Source organism: Gasterosteus aculeatus, chromosome 1 (genome assembly GCF_964276395.1).
Source record: "Gasterosteus aculeatus chromosome 1, fGasAcu3.hap1.1, whole genome shotgun sequence".
In the NCBI taxonomy this organism is placed as follows: domain Eukaryota; kingdom Metazoa; phylum Chordata; class Actinopteri; order Perciformes; family Gasterosteidae; genus Gasterosteus; species Gasterosteus aculeatus.
In genome coordinates, this window is record NC_135688.1 from 29,106,701 (window position 1) to 29,124,030 (window position 17,330).

Consider the following 17,330-nt stretch of genomic DNA (forward strand, 5'->3'; position numbering starts at 1 on the left):
GAAGTGGTGAGTACCGGCAGACTGCAATCCATCAATGACAAACCTCTGGCCACTTTTAATTCCTCCTCATTTGCATCCTAACCTCCACACCAAGTTGCGCGAGCGCCGTTAAATGTTAATAGGAGCTGTCTCGCCACTCAAAACGAACGCTTAAGCCATTTTTTTTTAGTCCCTCCCCTCCCCCCCACGTCTCCCCCTCACTCTTTATCTAGCTCCCACTACAACCCACTCCATTTCTTTTATTCCCTTTCCAAAGGCAGCATCTTGGTGCCGCTCTCTCTCTCTCTCTCACTTTGCTGTCATCCGTCCTCCCAATCTCTTCCTCCCTCCCGTCCTCGCAGGCCTCGCCGTGGAGGAGGCACCGAGCGGTCACTGATGCACTAATTGGGAGCAACACTTACAGTTTTATCTCCCCCCACCGCTAATGGCGGTTCTGCGCCGAAGCAGCTCACCTTAGGAGGGAGGAGAGGGGGGGGGTGTGGGGGGGATGAGAAATTCCTCCATGCAGACCGCGGCGCAGTCTCGCCGTGAGATTGGGCCCCGAAGCCATCCTGGTTAATCCCCATCCCCCAGGACCTCAGACTCAATTCCCAGCTTCATTAATTGAAAACGGTGGCCCTTTTTTCCCTTATTTTTCCATGTTTGGCATGAGTGAATAAAACAAGGAGCCATTTAAAAAAAGAATAATTTTTTTAGAACATTTTTTCTGGTTTTGTTCCTGAAGATCATTACTTCTCAGCGCTGAATAAAATAAAAAACAAAAAAGTCTTATCATCTCTGTCTTGATTGTCTCACAGAAATAAACACACAGCGGCGCCTTGCTGACGCCTCGACTGTTTTTCACTGAATCATTTGAAGTCTTATCGGCCTTTATGGAAATAAAGCTTTTGCCTAATAAAGCGTTCCGCGGGCTTTGGGAGAGAAGCGCGTAAACACCTTTTTCTCCCGACAACGACGTCATTAGCGCATCTTGTTCAATGCTTTAAACATAATTGGAATCAACATCTATTGTTCGTGTGCTTGACCTTCCAATTGTTTTTCCGGCAGATAGTGAGACAAACGTTGTATTACCGCTGAGAGGGAATCTTTACTGGGAGAACACGTGCTAAGTGCCGCTGCTTTTTTATCGGGGGCACGTTGCTTCACTTTGAATGCAACTCCAGGACCCATATAGCTTTCTTATTTAAATCTCCGAACCAAGCCAGGATTGCACAGCCATGATTAAAAAGGTTATATCTCTGCAACCAGGTGTATTTGAATAATCGGGGTGTCATGATAAGATGAACAGTATATATGTTATGTATATACATATATATATATATATATATGTACTGGACCAATTAAAAAGTTTCAGGGTCACCTGAAATAAAAAGCACTTCCAGGATGATTACCCTGTTGGAATTCTAATACTGTTAAAAATCCTCTCTGCAAAGGTGGAAAGAGTGAATAAAACCTTTTTAGAGATTTTAGTACGGACAGTTTAGGAAAATTCTCCAGAATTTTGGTTTTTGGACCATTGTTGCAAACTGTGCTATTTACCAACCTACTTATTTCACTTGTATGTTACTAATATTGTCCAATACATCTCATACATAGGTGCAGAATGGCATGTCAGTACGCAGGGCGATTTCTCTGAGACGGATTGGCCGATTAGCGCCTCATTGGCATCGTCAGAACCTACAGAATTGTGCCATTTCTATGAGATCGTGTTGTTGTTGTTAAAAAATGAAGAAAATCCAAAAGAACGATGGACATCTTGGATTGAAAAGTTGTAATCAATGGTATTTAATAAAGAAAAAGGCTTGCGCCAAAAAGTGAACATCTGAGCCGAAAATACGGCAGTTTCTCCAATCCACCGACCCACTGTGTACACTGTGTACACCAGGGGTGGCCACACTTTTCCGGCTCGCAAGCTACTTTCCAACTAACCAGGTCATGGCAATCAACCCCCCTCTGTGCCGGCTGACGGGGGGTCAAATGTGTCCGTCAGTAAGTGTAATATTCTGATAAATATCAGTGGTATTTAATTGATTATTTTCATGGGAATAAGTTAAAGATAAAATGCCTCTTCATGGTGTAGTTAAAATTAACATAAATAACTATTTGATATGAATATGTTAAAATGTATACATTATTTATGTTTAAAATGAGTGACTTAAAAATATCATTTCATTCATGAAAGTAATTCTGTTACGCGCGTGAGTTCATGACCTTAGAGTGTTTACACTTCCGGGAGGGACCCGGGAAAAAACAGGGAGGAAGAGAAAGAAGCGACACGTGGAGACGAGCTGAGGCTCCGGGACCGCGTGTGCCATCGGTGTGGAGTAACATCAGTGACGGACTGTGAACTGTAGTCGACCAACGTGTTCGGAGTGTGTGTGAGTCGGACTCCACACACGCCGTTTGTGTTTTGGTGAGCACACGGCGATTTCGCTTCCGGGAGCTAGCGGGAGCTAGCCGGAGCTAGGCTAACGCTGCCGGAGGACGTGTCGGTGCTGCCGGGGACGTGTCAGTGCTGCCGGAGGACGTGTCGGTGCTGCCGGGGACGTGTCGGTGCTGGGGGACGTGTCGGTGCTGCTGGGGGACGGAGGTCTGGCCCTGCTGATTCCACATACCCACGGAGGTACGTTAAGAGGTTTCCATTACGAGCTCCAACTAAAGCGCGCCAACGACAATATACAAAGAGTGCCCTCAAAAATAAACTTAAGACCGTTGAGAAAAGGAAAAAACTATACCCTGGGGTTATATATTTTTATTTTCTATATTCTTTCTGATGTGCATTTTCTGCAGTTGCTACACTTTCTAAAACTGAGATCCTGCGTTGATTTGATTGATTTGTGTTTTATTAGTGTTATAGAAGAGTTACAGGTCAAGTGTATTCCTCTATGGTCGCCAACTTAAAGGTGAGGGTCACACAGGACCCTACACTGATATTTACACTTTGAGATGTGACTTTTACCATAAGACGTTTGATAAGAGGCTTCATCTTCAAGCACAAGGTGGGTTTTAATACACAAGGATCGCTAACTAGCATTAGCATTAGTTCCGGTCATCTCCCGCGGTAGACCGCGCATGCGCGATGTGACGTCGGTTTGTTATCGATGGCACGCGATCGACCGGTACTGACTTTGAGATCCATACTGTGGACCCCTGGTGTACGCTGTCTACATTAGCCAGGATCAGCAGCGTAGAACTTCCACCAAAGAAAAACGGCTTCTAGAAACGCTAAAAGATCTCATGGTAGCAAACAGGAAGTTGCCGTCTCATATAACTGTGCCACTAGCAAACCCTTTTTATGGCTAACTGCTAAGGTTGAAAAAATGTAAATGTTATTCGTCTCTGGTTTAATGAATTTGACCATCACTGTATTCTTCCGTGATTAGTTTATTGTAAGTCGAAGACAACTTTGAACATTCCTGAGCCCCACAGGCTCTGTGGAGCTAAAGACGTTTTAAAGGAGACTAATGCTAATTTTAAGACTCCTACTTGGGGTTTCCACCGTTACACATTCACATGCATCGATGTTAGCAAAGCATGTCTTTTGTCTCGTTTTGTCTGTGTGAATATCCCTGTATTCACCTCCTTTGGCCCGCCCTCTGAACCAGACCAATCTTAGTCCACCGTCATTTAGCCCATGTTGAGAAAACTGTCTGTTTCAAAATGCTTCGGGCGAACCCGCAGCTGTTTCCCAATTCTTGACGGGACACGGTCTTCCTACATGGACGATTTCATCCTTGTGCCTTGCAAGCCCGGGATGCGATGTAGAGAATCGTGCAGAATTATGCAGCCGACGGCAGCCCGTTTTGCGGGTTGAGTGCTTCGGCGTGTTGGAGGGCGGACCGAGCCCGTGTTAGGGACTCCTGCTTGTTCTGATGACGTCGGCAAACCCGGGAACTTCCCAAAACGTTGTTTTGATTAGTATTAATTCATTACAGCAATCGTTAAACACATGCAGGTTGTATTTTTCCAGCGTTGGGGGTAGACAGACATGCCAGACGTCCACATTAACGTGTAGAAGAACTACCAAGTGGAATTTTCATGCGTCCCCTTTAATGGTAAAAACAATCCCGATGTGTATGACCCTGGGAGGACTTGGTGGAGACCAGAACAGGGCCAGAATGTTTCGCTTTTATTCATCCGGTGGAAACCAAACACGACTCCAAAGGACTTGCTGATGTTTCCCTGAGAAGGAGAAAAATCAGTAGCCATGAGTCACAAATATGGGAAAACATATCATGCTTAAACTGCAAAGTCGATTCAATAACCACATGGTTAATGGAGCGGAGAAAGAAGGCGCCCCTCCACCCCGTGGGTGTGGTGATCACAACCATCCGCTTGTTCTACTCCGTCGGCACTGGTCTCGCTGCAGGGCCGCTAGCCATCGGTAGCTATCGCCATGCTTAGGGTCACGGAAGGGCCTCGATATTGACTATACAGTAATATCTGTAATGTGCTCCGTTGAGCGAGAGGGCGTTTCATGCTCAGGGGTTTTTATTCTCATTCGTAAGACAAGGATTGTTTTTTTTTTCTCTGCATTACAATATTACACCATCTGATTTTCAAAGTGTCAAACTCAAGCAGCCCGCTGTTGGTTTTATTAGATATTATTGATTTCTATTAGTGATTCATGACGTGCAAGTGGAATTTTAATGTTGTAGCTGGTTGAGGTGGGGCTAGTTTAGCTACTTTATATACTGTCGTATATGTTTAAATCAATAACCGATTATATTTTACGTCAAAGCTGTACCTGAAAAGCGATTTAACATACTCTACATGTGAAAGATCCTTCCCAAATGTGGTGTAGTACAAATATTAAATGAAAATGGTAAAATGGGGTGGAGTACATGTACTTTGTACCAGCTCAGCTGAAGATGAAGATGTCGTGGAAACGGAATGGGCTTCACCTTTTGCTGATGAGTGGTTCACGAGAACACCTCCCATGCAAATGGTGGTCTTGATTATGCAAATATATTATTATGTTAATGGTGTCCCATCTTTAATAATGCACGGTGTTGGCATATTGATAATGCGTTGCATTCATTGTCATGCAAATGATATGTTGGAGGCTTATTAATTGACACTTATCAGAGTTTCAAAATCACACTGGGAACGATCTCCGCGTCGGTGGGAAATAATAATTAATTGCGTGACCGAGTACGTCGCTCATTCATTTTTATTTATAGGGTGTCACTCACTATTCCAGATCAGAGATGTTCTTTAGGTTACAGCAGCTGGCTGCTATCAATCCGCCTCTTCTCTGGAGAGGCTCCCGCGCGCCCGTCATCGCCGTTCAAAAGGCGCCAAAAAATAAAAAAGAACCATGTCCATTTGATCGCGCGCCCCCCTCTTCGTTGACGGAGGGGAGGGCCATACATGAGTCATCCTCGCCAACCGATGCCCGCCTCCCTCGACAGCCCCCCCCCCCCCCAAAAAGAACTTAAAACGAGCCCATTCGTCACAGGAGGGTACCTTCAGAAAACGCTCTTGTTTTTTTTCTTCTTTTCCCCAACCGCGTTGTCAGATCGGCGGCCGCTCGCCGAGTGTTCACAGGCACTCGGGGACGGGCTGTCGTGTTAGTAGTGAGTGGCAGACCGACCGACTGACAGCTCGCCGAGGTTGTCTCTGGAGGATTCCTGCTGAGGAGGTGTCGCTCAGTGAACTATCGAGCACTGTGATGTGCATTAAGCCGCGCGCGAGACCTCTACAAAGACAAGTTTCTCTCTTTTTTTGCGCAGGAGTGGATGAGGTGTTTTTTTTATTATGAGATTCATTAGCTGTCTACCTTCTTTCAGATCATCAATCATCAAAGCCTTTCATCTCTCCAGACAGTGATGGAGGGGTTGAAATAACTCCATTCCTGCCTCTCTGATTGATTTTATTACAGCGCATACTGTAGCATCATCTGATCCCTTCATTTTCTTTACTGCAAAGAAAAATCCCTCACTGCTGAACTCCCTCTTCCCCCTCCACAGTGTGCTGGAGGTGTACTTTCCCTCACATGTGATTTTATCTCGTCTGTAATGCCACAACGCGGATAACTGCCGATGGAGACATCCAATTAGTAGCCAGTCAGGCTGTGTTAGCTTAGTTAAGAACACACACTTTCGCCCGCACACACGCATGTCGCAGATGTACAAACACACACACGTGCGGCCATGGATCCAAAAAAGAAACGCACCCAACCACTTGCTGTTTCCACATGAATACACTCGGTGGTGGTGGGGGGGGATGGGAGGCCTGAGATGTGAGGGGAGACCTGCGATCGTGGTGTAGGAGGCGGCGGCGGCAGCAGCAGCAGCAGCAATCTCACCCAATCATGTGTGCCGGGAATGACTTCATTAGGGAGGCCCTGTAGAAGTCCGGTGGCTGGGAATTGCGTTTGCGCCGGGGATTGGAGGGCGGAATGGAGCGGCGGGGAGGAACGGGAATGAGTCCTGCACCCCACTTTTACCCGGCGTGTGATGGAGAGATCCAAATCAACAGCTGTCAGTCAGGTGGACCCCAGGGCAAAGGCCTTCAGCAGAGGGGGGGGGTTGGCGCTTAGGGTGGGATGGAAAGGGGAGATCTGGTGAAAGTCTGATGGTGGAGGGTGGAGGGGGGGAGGCAGGACCTGACTGATGGTGTCAGCCGAGGGCTCCTCAACAGGTCCGTCACATCCGGCCCCGGACAAATCTCACGCTCGTATTCCTCTTTGCTAGCTTAAGAATGTTATTTCAATAACAAATAAAGCATAAAAACGCTCCAGCTCCTCTGAAGCCAGTTAAGAGTCAATCCACACCAACAAATTCCAATTATGATTTTATCTTTGTGTTCAAACACTGCAATAATCATGAAAAATGATAACGTGTCGATCGAGGTGGTGACATTAAAACTTAGCTGAGACGCTTGGAAGGTCTCTCTATCATATGCAGTTCCTGTCCACCGTCTTTGTGTATTGATATTTAATTACATACAGTGCAGATGTGTTGAGTTTTTATCATTACTATGCATTTTCCTTGTTTCCAGTTGATAGCCTATATACCTCATTACTGCATAAAAGCAGACCATTATGTAAATTGGATATGTACTCGTAGTCAAATAAACTAAACTCCTGGTTATTGGCCACTTCTGCTCAGAGAGTGGGGAGGGTGTGGGGGGGGGGGGGGCAGATCTGAAGCAAAAGGTGAGTGTGTTACAGCTGCCTGCGAAGGTCACTTCAGATGGAGAAGTTTGTCCAAATGCGATGACATCAGTAGTCTGTGAACTGTTATTGGCCCTCGCTGAGCGTCGGCCACGTCCAAACCTCTGAAAATTACAGAAAGAAAAAAGACACACTGCCCCCACTCTGCCAGACATGATTGCCTCCGAGGTTTTCTTTCTTTCCCCTTCTCCCATCTCCCCTTGTTCACCCGTGCCTTTCCTGCGCCTCCCCTCCTTCGCCACCAACAACACAACTCTTTTATATATATATATATATATATATATATATTAGGAGTGGGCTGTCTTTGCCCCACGTGCTCCTACTGTAGAAGGCAGAATGCCAGATGTGTGAGAGGTTCTGGGAAATAAGGTACAGGGCAGAAGCTTGGATCTGGATTTAATGACATTAAACATGCTTTTTATGCTCAATAAGCGGTCCATATTATGATTGATCCGAGACAGTCAACACTTAATCTCGATACAAATGGAATCGTCCGTCACGAAGTCTATTGAGTCATCAATATCCGCTGTAGTTATTCGCCGCCACACTGGATCGTTTACAGTGAGTAATCATCTGTCTGGTCGCCCGCGTCTCGGGGGTTTGATCGGATAGCACTTTTGAACAGCGGAAAACCTGTCTGACAATCCAACAAGCCACTCACTGAAGATTGAGAGGGCCCCATTATGTCATATCAGAAGGCTTTTTCTCCCCCCCCCCCCCCCCCCCGCCTCTACGTAACTCACAGCGGTAAATAAATCACAGCTCCGACTCTGCCTATCGATCGGCCCCGCTGCAAGCTGCTGCTTTTTTTTCTTATCCTCCTCAGCGTCCGCTCGTTCTTCTCCGCAGGATGGATTGTGGCTTTGTGCGTCGCGTAGGGCGAGATTGTCAAAACACAAGAGGCGCTGTGTCAAAACAAAAAGGAGACGAGGGAGGGAGAGCGAGCGAATGCGCTTCAGACTGCACAACCCGCTGTGACGGCGAATACTTAGCCTCAATTAAAGCTCCATATTAATCGAAATAATTTCAATTAGTGCCAACATTTGGGTTCGCTTTGCTGGAGGGGAGGCCCGTGTCCTGCTGGGACTATTCTATTGGTGCCATTGTTTCAGGCGAGATCAATTAGTTACAGGGAAGTAATTGGAGCCATTTCTGAAGACTTATTTAACCAAGACACGCGGCTCAATTAAGTAAAGCCTTGTCGGATTAAAGAACATTCTTTCCAAAAAAGGGACTAAATAATTGATAGGGTAAAATAGGAGTCAGTGGAGATAAAGAGGCGCTAAATCTGAAATCGACCAGATCCTCATCCTTGAATGTCAACATTTATGTTATCGCTGGCTAATTAATCAGAACAATAAGTGGATCTACTAGCTTGATACATATCAACTAGGGGTGAACGTTTCATTCACTGAATCGATTAATCGATTTATATTCCTGCGATGCAACTCAATCGATCTGTGCTCCGCAAGTTGGCATTCCGGACGACATATATCGATTACAAATCGATTGAAATGGTACATAATCGATTGTATCGATACTTGGAAACTGCACATTGGATTTAAGCACAAACGGCATGGATGCGTGTTTGTTTGTTTTTTAGCACTTTAGACACGTTAAACGTTACTGGATTGAGTCTGCCTGTCTGTGACGTCATCAGTTCGCAGCCGCGCGAAACTCGGAAGAACAACAAAACACGGCGTGGAGGAGACGACTGCGAGCGAGACATTTACAAACCAACTTATCGATCCAGTGCGTGGAAACATTTTGGCTTTTGCAAACACGGTGTTCTAAATAAGTCGGTCGCTGTTTGTAGATTATGTAGAAACGAAATAAAAAACCACGGAAACACGACGAATCTTTCCAGCCGTCTACTAAGGCGCCGTGGGATTAAACAACGCCGACAGTCAGGAACTCTAGCAGCGTCACCGCTGCTGCTGCTGCTGCTGAGCAGGTAACTCCAGCTCTGCAGACGCCTCAGGCCTCGCCAGCACGAAACTCAACATCACAGCAAAAACTGCCAAGTTTATCTGTAAAGACATGCAACCCTACAATGTGGTTGAAAATCCGGGGTTCTGTGAATTGATCCAAACATTGTGTAATTATTTTGTAATTTTACAATGTTTACATTACATTGAAAATGGCACTTTCAAATAATTAGGCAAATAAAAGGCATTAATTGTTGTTTGCTTGTTTATAATATCCATAATTAATTTAAACCTGATTTCCTTACAAGAAACAACAGGGATCTCGGAAACTTTGCCTGCACTGTCCAGTAAAGTTACTGAATCGATTTCAAGTCACTGGATCGAATTGTTCTAAATTAACCCAGATCGTCCATGAATCGAATCGGCAACCATGAATCACGATTCGAATCGTTGTTAAAATGAATCGTTACACCCCTAATATCAACGCATACTAATATTGTATCCATATCCTCTAAGTCAGTCACCATAAAAACAGAATAATTGTAGAGCGGATATCATCCTAAAAATGGAAAAATGAAAATAGCGGATGTTGGAATCGCAGGGAAAGGACATTTTATTGCAGGAGCAAACACAACTAGACCGATTATTGGCTGATTAGCTAGGTGCCGGAATAATGGCTTGTTAGCTAGGCGCCGGATTAATGGCTACTGAGCTAACGTAACAGTTTTGTGTGTCCGGCTCTGACCTGAACACACCGTGTTAAGACTCACTCAGGCGGCGGTCGGGCAATGCTCAGTCGATGAAAAGGCTTTTATTGCGCTATTTGGAGGTGTTAAAGCGGGATATCTTATTGTGAAAGGTCAGAATTGTGTTCCCGGATATGTTGACAGCACCGCTTGCCGGTCGGACAGTCAGTGCCACACCCCCCCCCCCCCCCCCCCCCCCCCCACTTCGACCGCAATGTTCGGTACACAAAGATTATACACAAAGTACATATAAAGAACATATAATACACAAAGATTGTCTTAAAGTTTCAACAATTACGTGTAATATGTATAGAAACAATTATCATATTTAACCAAGATTTACACTAAGGAGTCAGCTACACCTTCATTTACAAAACGTTACTCAACTTATTTTTAATTTGTTTGTTTGCTTAGCCAACTGCCCAGTATGGGTTTATAGGAAATACCAACATCTATTCCAAATTATTTAGTCATGTGCCCTTTATGTTGCAAGACAGAAAATAGGGGTCTGCCAGACGTTAACTTTTTTATTCAACTTCACCACAGTATTACACAAACCCTAAAACGAGTGTAGAAATTACCCAATCCATGTCTGGCCTTAACCAATAGTTGCCATAAGCTCAAGTGGTGTTAAAAAGAAAAATTCTTAATCAGGGTCTGTCTAAAACAGTCGATGGGGTGAGACATTTCAAAGGACTCAAACTCAATAAGTGGTGTCAATACCAGATACATATTTGATAAAACGGATAAAGCCCAGTTTCTAGTAATGTTACAATCCCTGTGCATCTGTGAACGGGTTAAGTAAGGTGGGTTCCCGAGGCAGACGACGTCCTATGAGTAGCAATCAGCGCTAATAAGATCCATCTTCTCTTAAAAGACTCGCTGAAAAGCCCTAAATCCATTCCGAAACACATTCAAAGGGGTAGATAGGAAGGAGCAATCTGCTGTGATGTTTTCATGTCCCCCCCCTTCTCCCCTCTCGTCCACCTCAATCTCTTTCTCTCCACCACCACTTCATTATGATTCCCGGGTTATCCCGGCCGCAAGTGAATCCGGAGCACAAATGAATTAAGGGAGAATTAAGGGAGCCTGTGCAAAGTGAAGCCTTTCCAAAATCTCGACTCAGATGAAAAGGTGGACCTGCTCGAATGCATCGACTCCCCACTACACACACACACACACACACACACACACACTACCAATGTGTACTATGCAGCAGGTAAGCGTCCGTAGATTTGTGGATGTGAGTGAGTGTTTATTAGGAGTGTTTGTCCTCACCTTGCTTCTGGGCTCGGTGCCAAGCACAACTTCCTGCAGTCCTCGGCCAAGGCAACACAATGGCGCTTACCGTAGCGGAGCATAATATTTCAGCTGGAAAAAAAAAAGCTCAAAGCAAGGACAAAGTATGCAATCCCTTCTACTGAAACATACACAGGTGCAGTATATGCACACACAAGTACTGTATACGTACTGAGGTTGAATATACCAGCTGAGCATAATGCGTTGAAATGCAAATGATGTAGCCTATAAGTGGGATGTATAGTGTATTTTCCCCCTGTGATTATGATGTGGAGGACACGGCGGAGAAGTCTGACATTGAAATTGTTCAGCAATGCGGGAGTTTTTCTCCTGTGACCAGACTTCTATTCCCAGCTAATACAAGTGATGCAATTTTTCTACCATAAGTAAAGCTTTTTTCTAAACTTTTGATGGAGTTGCTTCACCCGGCATTGTGAAACCAACGAGATGAAACGTGTTGACTGGTTATAGGAGGTCTCTGACAATATATGAGGATTTAAATGAACTGACAGTTTACATTATAAAATGACACAAATCATGCTATGACGTTTTGGAAAATACAATTAAATATATATTTTTTTATCATTATATGCTTTTCAGGTAAATGTAATAATTGTTATAATAATAGAAAAGTGTAGACATTATTAAAGGGCCAGTCTGTAGCCGGTCAGGGTGCTTTGTGTTTGCTTGTGTAGTAAGACTGGTTAGAATGAGCTTTTCATATCTGCATACGGTTTAACGCATATGCTCTGTGTAATGTGAATGGTGCTGACGTAGTTGATGGTGGAGACCAAAGAAGAGCAGAAAAAGGAGTGAATATTAGACTTTCCCTCGACTGAATTGGTGCCTGTGAAATGTCTTTCAGCAATAATTTTACATACCCACAAAATAGTAAGACATTTTTAACCTTAAACTGTAGATTGATACAATCTCATGTTAAGTTTGATAAAATATGTAGCTGGAGCCCGCTGATTGGGTTGGATTAGGATCAAGAAACTAATGAGTAATTTTGACCTATTTTATTGCTACTAAAAGGTTAATATAACAAATTGATTTAGCATATTGTAAGTATTGATACTTAGTTCAAATAGTGCTGGGCTGCCCAGTGCTCACAGTGCATGATCGCATGGCAGACATGCGCCCAATCTGCATCTTTACGCACTGGGGGACTTTGAGGCGCTCTCCCAATAACTCTGAGGGTTTAGTTCTGTCTCATTGTCGAATCGTTGAGTGTTTGAGGGCTCTCTGCCAGACATTTTGAGCCCTTTATGAACCCTTTGTGTATATCAGCATTGGATGCTGACAGCCCAAGGGAATTACACGCAAGTCATGTGTGTAACGTAAAAAAGGGGATAACCAGTGAAAGCAGGGATGTGTGTTCAGACTTTCATATTAACATGTAGACATGTAAAGCATCAGGGATTAAAGAAAAATGCACATGAAATTTACAATACAATTTAATTATTGAAGCAATTTTGACAAAAACGTAAACATTTAAAATGACCTCTTATTATATGAGGAAAGACCTTCAAATCAGAGTAAAAAGTATTGAATAAATACCCTTGAATGTAGATCATATTTATGACGTTGTCGTGGTGACAGGACATCTTGCAGAAAAGGTGCCGTCCCATTCATATTTACACAATTTAAAGCCCTCACAGACCCTCCCACTCAACCATTTACCCGATGACATCAGATAAGTCCCTGAGGGTTCAGGTGTGAGGGTTTGGTTCATGGCCTCGAGTGCACAAGCTCTTGTCGACCGTCCTTGGCTTGTTGCAAAAAAAAAAGGCTGCAGAAGAGAAATCTAGAATAATTTTGGCTACATTCATAGCTGTGTATAATCAATGCTGTGTCGTCTGTCCATGCCGGGACCCGTCCTCTGCCGTTCTTCCCTTTTTTCCTCATCAAAGGTTTTTTTATTTGGGGAATTCTTCCTGTGCCGATGTGAGGGTTTCCGGACAGAGGATGTCGCATGTTTACAGACCATAAAGCCCTCTGAGGCCAATTTGGGATTTTGGGCTATACTAAATAAAATGAATATCTCGCTGTAGATACTGATATTAATGTTAATTGTTAATTGTTCAAAAAGCTGGTAAAAAGGGAGATGTTTTATTTATTACTGTTATAAACATATCGGTATCTTATAGTATTTGTGGCATTGCGATATTATCGAATGGTATTATCGAATTCTGGTATTGTAGCAAGTATCGGATACCATGAGAATTATGACAGGCATCGCATCAGTCATAATTTTAGTATTGTGACATCTCTAGTAAGGAGCTGTCCTTTAAATTCAATAAATCCTTGACTATCGGTCCTCTTGTTTATTTCATCCACATCCTCACATTGAAGTCTCATGTAGCTACTAGCTTGTGCACTGCAGGAATGACGTCGCCAATGAGAGGCTCTTAGGTGCTTTTTCTTTACCTGGCTACCTCATGACAATTAGATTGCATAACCTTTTTTTTTTTCGCAGTGGGGAAATTCCATCCAGTTCCCTCTCTGCCTCCCAGATGTTTTGCTCGGTTTGCATATCTCACACCAAACACTTCCCTTGCTGTTTACCACTTTCAACACTAGAGCATATTTGATAACCGGTTATGAAGCAGCCACCGCTCACATCCTTACTCTGCTCAGTGGGACTCAGTGGGAAGCCCCGGTGAACAGCGACAAAGGACAAAAGAGGACAGGGCCTCCACTGTGCCTTTGTTAAGCTGCGTTCGTTGGATATTTAAAGAGTTGAATGCGAGGTAGGACTTGTTCTCATGCTTTCCCTTAACGCTCCGGCCGTGCTGCAGTAATTTCTTTTAATTTCTACACATAAAACTGGCTGCATTTCAAGCGCACATGTTGATTTCATATAAAATGTGCTATGGCGGACCACTGGTTATCACATCATCTCCCAATCAAGCAATTGTCACATGCAGGTGTGGAAAAGCTCGTTTTCTCATTGATTCGGCAGGAATGCGGATTGATCCGGCTAAATTTGCATGGGAATCCGTTGGGTTAGAGCCGAGAGATCATAATCGATTCGGAGGGATAAAGCCTGTATCTGGCCCGCTCGCCTTCCAAAGGTTAAGGTGAAAATTAATTTGCCTGTTTGTTAGTTACATTTCAATCCTGTAATTAAGTCTTGGAAATGATTAAAATGTGAAACAATGAAGAAATGAATGTGACTTTGATTGCTTGTTTGTTTTATTCGATCACACGATCTATTGGCCTGATGACCGTACAGAATCCTAATGAAGGGGAGGGAGCTGCTGCCTTGCAGCAACCCATCATGCAAATAACAAAAGATTATATATATATATGTTCTGTTTTGCAACGATGCTCCAAATTTGATAATATATATTTTCTCAATCAAAGGGTTTTTAGCCCCCAAACTGTATATGTATTATTATTTTCACATTATTTAAACTGTTGTGCCATGACTGTTCTTTACATGTAAAGAGAGCCTTAACGTTTATGTGATCTCACACAGAATGGAAGAGGAGCTCATGGTTTTTCAGTTTACGAGGTAATTTAAGAGCAATAAAAACTGAAACATTGCCAACGCTGGCCTTTTCTCTCAATGCCGCTAGAGAGCCATACAAAAAGAAAACGGAAGGCTTCCCGTGGTAAATTCTCACCCAGTTGCCCACACGTGAATGATCAGATGAAGCAAATCAACAAACTCATTCATATTTTGACTGGAGCATTTGCAGGCTCCTGGAATCAGCTTCTTAAATACAGTCTGGACAGAGAAAAACAAGAGGCAGGGGAGGTGTTCTTGGTATTGACTGCAGGACAAACGGCACACTTTAACGAGGAAATTCTCTATTGTGGATGTGCATCTATGCATGTCGGTGTGTGTGTGAGTGTGTGTGTGTGTGTGTGTGCGTACACACAAGCTTCGAAGCCTTCTGGACAGGGCCGAGGGTGAAGGGGAATGCTAACACACTCTCCTTGTCAGCGGCAAGGGTAATTACTCCTGGCTGAAATTACTCAACATTTGTTTATAAGCTCCCCTGAGCACACTGTAAATAGATAGATTGTCTGCTCGAGCCCAATGCCATTGAAGCCCTGCTGTCCCCGGCCAACACGGGCAAGACTTTCACTTCCACGCCATCTTTACCTCCTCCAAAACGCAGCCGGCTGAAAACCGTTTTATGCGTTTCCCTTTTTCTTTTAGGCGTTAGTTTGGCTGAAGACCTTGGCACAGATGAATGTTGCAGCGCTTTCATCGCGTCATGTGACTCTTTTTTTCATCCACTTGTTGGAGCGTTTCAGTGGGCTGCCCGCCTGGATCCCCTGATGTTTTTCACTCCCCTGAGAACTTTGCGTGTTGTCGAGTTGAATGTATTAATCCGGCATTGAGCTCTGTTGCCGCCCTTTTGACTGCTTTCCCTAACGCTCCCGTCGCTGAATCCCTCCCTCTGCACCAACAAAGATCTTCTTAGCATGCATATGAAGAGAGGAGGGGCGGAGGGGGAGGAAAGCACTTCAAGTCAAGGTCCATCCATGTAGTTATTGTATGAGATGGTTCCTGTCAAAGATGACAGTCTGAAACACTTGACCCACAAAAATGAATTCTTGGCCAGGGCCAAGTGACAGCCCGAAGTAATTCATTCTTTTGAAATGTTTAGGGAGATGGAGAGAGAAGTGAGTAGAAATGCCGTGGCAGGGAGAGCGATAGAGCGAGACAGAGAGATGGAGAAGTGCAGGAAAGCAGACAAAGAGGGAAAGAACTGTGGCAACAAACAAAAAACCTGATGAGTGGGATTAACATCCCTTTAGCCGGTGACGTGCAGTCAGGGTAGGAAAGGCAGGCAAATGTTTATTAAATAATTGTATTTAATACATTTATTTCTATTTTGATTTACAGAAGTGTTGTTCCAATCGTTTAGACGTTAAAATGAAAAAAATTAAGCTGTCACTTACAATCAAATACAAAATAAATGGCAGAATAAGGAGTGTTTTTACCAGCAAAAAACCCATAATCCCACTTCGATCCTGTATTCTTCAACATATACGTCAAAAAGCCAATACGCCAATATCCCTCAGTGTTTACATCATGGTATAATTTGAATCTGCTTAGTCGGACTATGCTATCTTTCCGGGCAAGTGCTATTATCCCAAAATACATGGCAGTGAATAAATCGAATCATTGGCCGAAAGCATATCGTCATATCCGATACGATAGGTGGCGCTGTTTTCATTACAACTAGTTGTGATGCAGCCATTTCCTCTTGACCGCTTCACCACTACCAACATCAAGGTGAAGCTACATCCCTCTACTGTTTTTGCATGATGGACCAGTTTTGGACCAGACCAGCCCGGTGAAAACTAACATTGTCCCATATAACCACAAATCGAGAAGGCGCCTGATCTGGATCAGGGACAAGCATTGTGTGAATTTCATCCAGAAAAGTGAGTATATGGCCGGTGTTGTATGGACCCAGTGTGGCATTGTGATGGAGGACCCCATTTTGAGTGATGGTTATATTACCCCCACGCTGTCCCTATTTATAGGCCCACTAAAGCAGTGATTAGTTAGTGATCAGTTAAGCAATTAGTGTTTGCACATGTGAGGAGTGTCTGTGTGACCTGGTGAATAAGTGTAGCATTTTGATTGGTTGTGTTTGGAAAAGGAAAGCAAGTCACTTCCTGATCGATCTTTGTGTTTTAGGTAGAGAATTGTGTGTAGTGTGTTTTGAAAAAAGTGTTTTATGCAATTAAAACTGAGTCAAAGGCTGAGAAATAGCTAATGGTTTTGAAGATTTGGCATATAGTTTTGCACTTTGAGTCGGAGGTTTCAAAAATCGTGTGACATGAAAATATTTTGTGTTAGCAGTTTGTAAAAACTGTAATAGGAGCACAGCGAATGCGAATGGCGCTATTGGCTGATTTGATAACGGAGAGAAGACGCCGTCGGGATCTCAAGCATGAGCAAAGACGCATGAAAGAAAGTCCAGTTCCTCATCCGATTCACCGTCACATGCCGCAATAGTCGAACTACCAGCTGGATCGGATGGAGTTATCCAGGGGTGTTAGTCGGATCGTAGTCGGGCCGCACATAGTCGGACAAAGGTGTTTACATGAAACGGATCATTCGATTTCAGTCCGACTGAGCCAGTTATTCCAATCCATGTAACCACGCTGAATGTTTTGATGATTTAATAGAAATCGGAAGGT

At 43.9% G+C, this 17,330-nt stretch overlaps 1 protein-coding gene across 2 annotated transcripts in view; it reads left to right on the top strand.

Annotated features, from left to right (window-relative positions):
• Window positions 1-2,231: 2,231 nt before the first annotated feature.
• Window positions 2,232-17,330, top strand: part of LOC120826423 (voltage-gated inwardly rectifying potassium channel KCNH7) — a 90,852-nt gene continuing 75,753 nt past the window's right edge. For both annotated transcript variants that reach the window (XM_078102245.1, XM_078102247.1), the window contains exon 1: window positions 2,232-2,623. The gene's annotated coding sequence lies outside the window, so the exon portion shown is untranslated. The remainder of the gene's footprint in view (window positions 2,624-17,330) is intronic.